The sequence below is a fragment of the Galeopterus variegatus genome, unplaced genomic scaffold, assembly GCF_000696425.1.
Source record: "Galeopterus variegatus unplaced genomic scaffold, G_variegatus-3.0.2 Scaffold5097, whole genome shotgun sequence".
NCBI classification, from domain to species: Eukaryota; Metazoa; Chordata; class Mammalia; order Dermoptera; family Cynocephalidae; genus Galeopterus; species Galeopterus variegatus.
In genome coordinates this window covers 33,280-39,558 of record NW_007731208.1, presented here as the reverse complement: position 1 = coordinate 39,558, position 6,279 = coordinate 33,280, and positions in this window count along the sequence as shown.

Sequence of the window (6,279 nt, the reverse complement as noted above, 5' to 3'; positions counted from 1 at the left end):
GTTATTGAGGAGCAGTTGGGAGGGAAGAGGAGAGGGGAAAGGGGAAGTAAATGGAAGGAGGAAGCAGAAGGGGTGGGATTGAGGCTTGTGGCACCCCCCACATTCCCACAGGGGAAACCAGGGACTTCCAAAGATGGTTTGGTCATTGCCAGGTCGGGTACAGATGTCAAGAGGGTGTGGCAAAATCTCTCGCCTCCCACCACCCAGCTCCGGAACCCAGGGCCCTTCTTGTTGTGGCTTGGTGGTCATTGCTGGGCTGGTTGTGGGAGTCAGGGGGCGTGGCGTGGCAGAGGTCCTCCACCCCCCAACTGCCCCAGCTTGGGAGAGCCCAGGGTGCTTTCTGCAGTGGCTCAGTGGTTGTTGCTGGGCTGGTTGTGGTGTTGGGGTTCATGGCTGTGACCCTTGGCCCCCACTGCCCTGACTCAGGAGAGCCTGGAGTGCTTCCTGCAGTGGCTCGGTGGTTGTCACTGGGCTGGTTGTGTCTGTTGGCAGGGTGTGGCTGAGGCCCTCTGTCTCCCACTGCCCTAGCTCAGGAGAGCCTGGGGCGCTTTCTGCAGTGGCTTGGTGGTTTTCCCTTGTCTGGTTTAAAGCAACATAATTTAGTGTGGTGTGTGAACCTTGAATAAATCTTAGTTCAAAAAAGTAAAGCAGCTATTAAGGAAGTCTTTAGGACAATTGGAGAAATTTGAATATAAAGTGAGTACTATGGTTATGTAGGAGAATGTCCATTGCTGGGAGGTTCATGTTGGAGTACTTAGAGGTGAAGTATCATCATATGTGTCCTGTGTATGTGTAGTATGTATTTTACATACATATATACATATATGTAAACACATATGTACTTACATATGCATATGTCCATGTGTGTATTTAACAAAAATATGGCAAGCTATTAATATATATTTAATCTCATTGGTGGGTATACTGGTTTTTATTGTACTATTTGACTTTTCTACATATTTAAAATTTTTCAAAGACTTGAGAAAATTTTCCTGCCACTCAGTAACTTTTTTTCCTGCTTGTTTGTCTGAGAATGAATGACACTTTCTTTAGAGACAGATGTGATTGAAGTCCACTTGTAAGTACATCCAGTAACGTGAAACTGATATCCTATCCCTTCAGTCATGTATTTATACATGGTTCCAAACATGTAATTCCTCACTAGATTTTGGGGCTCTATTACTTGATTTGGAAAAATCAATATGCAGTACTCAATTTGGAAAAGAACATGTATATAGGTTAGGGGTAATGTATTGTAGGAAGTATCTGCCATTTGTATTAGTTATCTACAGCTTCATAACAAATTACCCCATTTAAAGTTACGTGTAGTGGCTTAAAAGAAACATATGCTATGTCACAGTTTCTGTGGATTATAAATCTGGACATGGCTAAGCAGGACGCCTCTAATCAGGGTCCTTCAGAAGGCTGCGATCAAAGTGTTATCCAGGGCTACAGTCATATCAAGACTCAACTGATGTGATTATCCACCTCCCCGCTCACTCATGGCTGGTGGCAGCCTTGGGTTCTCCCTGGCTGTTCACTGGAGACATCAGTTCCTTGTCATGGCGACATCTCTGTAGGGCTTCTCACAAATGGAAGTTTGGCTTGATTTCCCAAGAGTGAGAGCTTTGAGAGGGAGAAAGTAAGAAACGGTGAGAAAGATGGATATCAGTCTTTTTGTAACCTCAATTGGAATTGACATCACAATGCTTTTTCCACATTCTTTGGTTAGAACAAGTTACTAGGTGATGCTGTCCCTCGGGGAAGTAATTACCCAAGGGCATGAATACCAGGAGGTAGGGATCACTGGCTGCCTACAACACCCTCCTACTTAAACCCCAAATGCTATGATCACATGTAGAACCAACTCAGAATAAAGACACATAACCAATATTGGTTACTTTTTAGTGACCTTGTCCTACTACTCAAAATGTACCTTTTAATTAGCAAAAGAAGAAGAAAAGAAGAAAAGAGAAGAATATGACCCAGCATGATAAGGACTCTCTGCTCTAATTGTGCCCAGGACAATGTAGACAACATACCTCTGGAGCTCATTTCCAGCCTGCCAGTGTGTAATCACAGTTCAGAATCTACTTTCTGTGGCCATTCCTGCTATCCACTGTCTTAAGTTGGGCTCCCCAGAAACAGACTCTAAGACCTGTTCATGCACAAAATTTAACAGGAAGTATGCTCAGGAACATCCTAAAAGGTATGAAGGAAGCAGAACTGCAGAGAGAGAAGGCAAATTACAGCACAGTTTCATTAGAATTCTCAGGCAATCCTATGAGGAACTCTGAAGTTAAGATCTGCCTCTGAGCTTCCGAGCTCACTCAGCCTGGCTGTTCATTGGAGACATCAGTTTCTTGGTCTAACACTTGTCCTGAATTGGGCAAGGGAGACAGGTCTTTCAACCCAGCATCAACCAGTCATTGGATGCAGTCATTGCATTAGGAGGGTGCATAACTTAGGGTTGAAAGTTGCAGCTCCCTTTGTCTGAAGGTAATTCCTGGAAAGAAATGTAGCTGTGAGCCCTCAGCAGCTAATGTTCTAGCTGCTGCGTGAGTGAGTGCTTCAACCCTCATGGGGGATCTGTGTGGTGCTACACAGTCTACTATGGAGAAAGTTCATAACTGATTAGTCTTCTGAAAGGACTTGGGGGTAGGTTAAGGGAATAAACCCTTAAACTTTTTCTGACTATAGAATGGATTCTTTTACTGTAGCTCTTATGCTTATTATATTTCCTTCTTAAGAAATCATGAAACAGATATAATAAAATTGAACGTTATTAAAAAATATAATTAAGGTCAATAAATAAGCAAAAATCAATGAAATGCAATGTAAACAAGACATAAAAATACATTTTCCTTCTCAAATTTCATTTTTTAACTTAGACATGTAATCTCTTATTTAGACACATTGTTTCCTATTTTAACTGAAATATGGGAAATCTAGACAATAAAATTAAATGCTCAATTAAAATGTGTTAGCATTTATTGGTTCACTTTCTAGCAATGGAAAATTTAGAGAAGGATGCCTGTAAGGAGCTGGAAGTAATAAATTCTCCTGGAAGAAGGCCAAAGAACCTAAGAATCGATGTGTCTCGACCTGAACCCTCACCTCAAGGAACTTATTAAACTGATCCAACTCTGAGGAAAAGTATACTGCTTTTTGGGTAACTCTGCTGCATTTTGTATAACAAAGAGATAATTTTGTGAAGAAGCAATTGTATAACGAAGAGATAATCTTGTAGACTTTTGTCATTAGGTGGTATTGTGGTTGATCCTTGATGGCACAAAATAAAATTCTTCTCTTGGAAAATATGACAATTTCTAGTAAAAATTAACCACAGCAAAAAGGGCTGCGTGATTTTTTATTTTTTTTTCCTTTTTGTCTTTTTTCGTGACCGGTAATGGGATCGCAACCCTCGGTGTCGCGCCTGTATTGCAACCGGCAACAGGATCGCAACCCTCGGTGTCGCGCCCGCACCGCGCTCAACCAGTGAGCGGACCGGTCTCTATATGGGATCCGAACCCTCGGCGGGAGCGCCGCTGCGCTCCCAAGTGCCGCACTCTACCGAGTGCGCCACCGGGCCAGCCCAGGGCTGCGTGATTGAAATGGGAATTGTGTATCGATACTTGCATGTATATATGTCTGCACACACAAACACACCTACACACACAAGTGTGATACTTGCCTTTATTCCTAGGTGCACATCCAGCCAAAGCTCTGGTTTAGTCGACTGAACACTTACTTCCTAGTTCCCACCCACATGACTTCAGAGGTTGCAATGCCTGCAGGCAGTCAGAGATTTCCACTACTGCCTGATATCCATCCACTTGTTGACTAAACTATCTCTTCCATTCATGCTATATACTTTCTTGAGCTGTCCAATGCATATCCTAATCCATTTTAAGTGGCAGATTTCCATTTATAAAAAGACTGTAAAACTGATCCAATCAGTTTGGAGTCATTAGAGTTACTGAATATAGACTGATATGCCACCTTTTTAGGTATAAGGTCAGCCTCTAAATTTTCCTTCTTGGATTGACGGAAGATCTATCTGTAGTTGTTTGAGAAACCTCCATACTGTTTTCCATAGTGGTATACGGAGAAACTTATGTTAAATGAAATAAGCAAAGCACGGAGGGGTAAATACTGCATGTGCTCACTCATATGTGTGAGCTAAGAGAGAAAGAAGGAAGGAAAGAAAGACCACAGTGGTGTCCCTTACAGAGGGAGGGAGCACTCCTAGGGCTACAAAGTGGAGTGCTGGGGTGGAGGAAAAGGGGAAGGGGACGAGGTTGGGGGATAATTGGGTGGGGACACGGGGTACAAAAGCAATTTCTGGTAATTTGTATCTCATGAATATTCATAATAAAAATAAATTAAAAAAAGAAAAGAGAAAAAACACTTCTTAGATTTAGGGATAATTAGATATGGATCACCACTGGTGTCAACTCTCAGTCACTATGAGAGACCAACGCATCCGGAATGGTCTATATTGTTCTCCTCTCAGCATGTCCAGAGGCTGGCAGGGGACTTACTTTTTCATGTGCTTTTAGCACACTGCACCATCCTGCGGTTTAGGTGGGAACTGTTAAGAAACATATGAATCATATGGCCCAGTTTCAAATAATTCTTATAAAATACACAAGTGATTCAAAACCATGACAAAAAATGACAGCTAAAGATAATTACAATTATTCAGTCACCATATGATCAAGAAAATGACCAAAGTCATTCTTCCAGCTATGTGCTGGCTGTTGAAGGAACAAATACTTAATCAAATCTTAGTAAAAGTCAGCAACCAAAATTATGAATGTGATTATTTAAACTTTAAAAGGTATGGATTTTAATCTTTCATTGCAAAATACTTTAAAAAAAGAAATGAAACATTTTTCATGTACAAATGTGAAAAAAATTGCTTCTCTTTTCTGTAATGACAATGATTGTTAGTGATATTCTACTATCCAGCTATAAAGTAAAATAGAAATAAACACACACACACACACACACTCACACACACTAAATAAATAAATTCTCCTTCTTGGTTCCATTCTGGGGTTTAATGCCATATCCCTGATGCAAGCACCGGTAATTTAGAAAAGGAGTGGTTTAGAATAGTGCTTCCAAAATGTTAATATGTTGCTTTTTTTTTTTTTTTTTTTTTGCAACTGGCGGGTAAGGAGATCAGAACCCTTGACCTTGTTGTTACCAGCACCACACTCTCCTAAGTGAGTTAACCAGCCAGCCCCAGCCCTGAAATGTTAACATGTATCGAAACCACCTGAGAGGCTTTGTTAAAATACACTGATTAAGTGGGTCTGAAGTGGAAAAGAAAATTTTGCATTTTAACAAGCTCCCAGGTGATATTTACATTGCTCGTCTGAAGACCATGCATTGAGTACCAAGTGTATAAGATAATTTACTAAGCTCAGGTGAAATTTTATGGTCAACAACTACACAGAGTATTCCACTTGTAACAAGTTTTATTTTGATTAATGATCATAATGATAAATATTTATTAAGCACTTAACTTTGTGCCAGGCAATATAATAAACTCTGCACATGAAGTACTCATTTATTTCTTTAAATTTCTCAGTAAATGATGTATTATACATGATCTTCAATTTACAAGTGAGGACATTCAGACATAGAGTAATTAAATGATCTGATTATAAGGTAATAAATCCTCTTCTTTAAATGATAGGTTGTTAGGTGTTACTTTCCAAAAATTCGGAGAGACTATGTCAACCCGCTTTCTCTGGCAAGTGGTGAATAGGTCAAATACTCAATCTGAAAGTCAGTTTTATAGCTTGGCTATTCTGGCTATTATTAGAAATGGAAGCCCATCTATGGGAATTAAATGAATACATATGAGTGTTTATGTATGTATATGTGTATATACTCATAAATATGGCAGACAATTTAAATAGATTCAATAAGTATTGATATTTTGATTCTTTTTTTTTGCAGTTTCATTAAGATCATCATAGAAATGAAGAAGGCTACTGTATTTGATACTTGAGTTTTCAAATCAAAGTACCTAAGAGCTAAGGGGAAAATATTTAAATTTTTTTTTGGTGTTCCCATGATGTAACAAATCACCTGACGTATCATAGAAATTATGATCATTGGCAAGATCTAACAGAATCAGCTCTGTTCTCTAAGGGTCCAACACCTCTGTGGTCAAAATTTTCTCTGTCGTTTGTCCATGGGACATTTAACTTGACCTTTTTTTTTTTTTTTTTTTTTCTTTTTGTCTTTTTTCGTGACCGG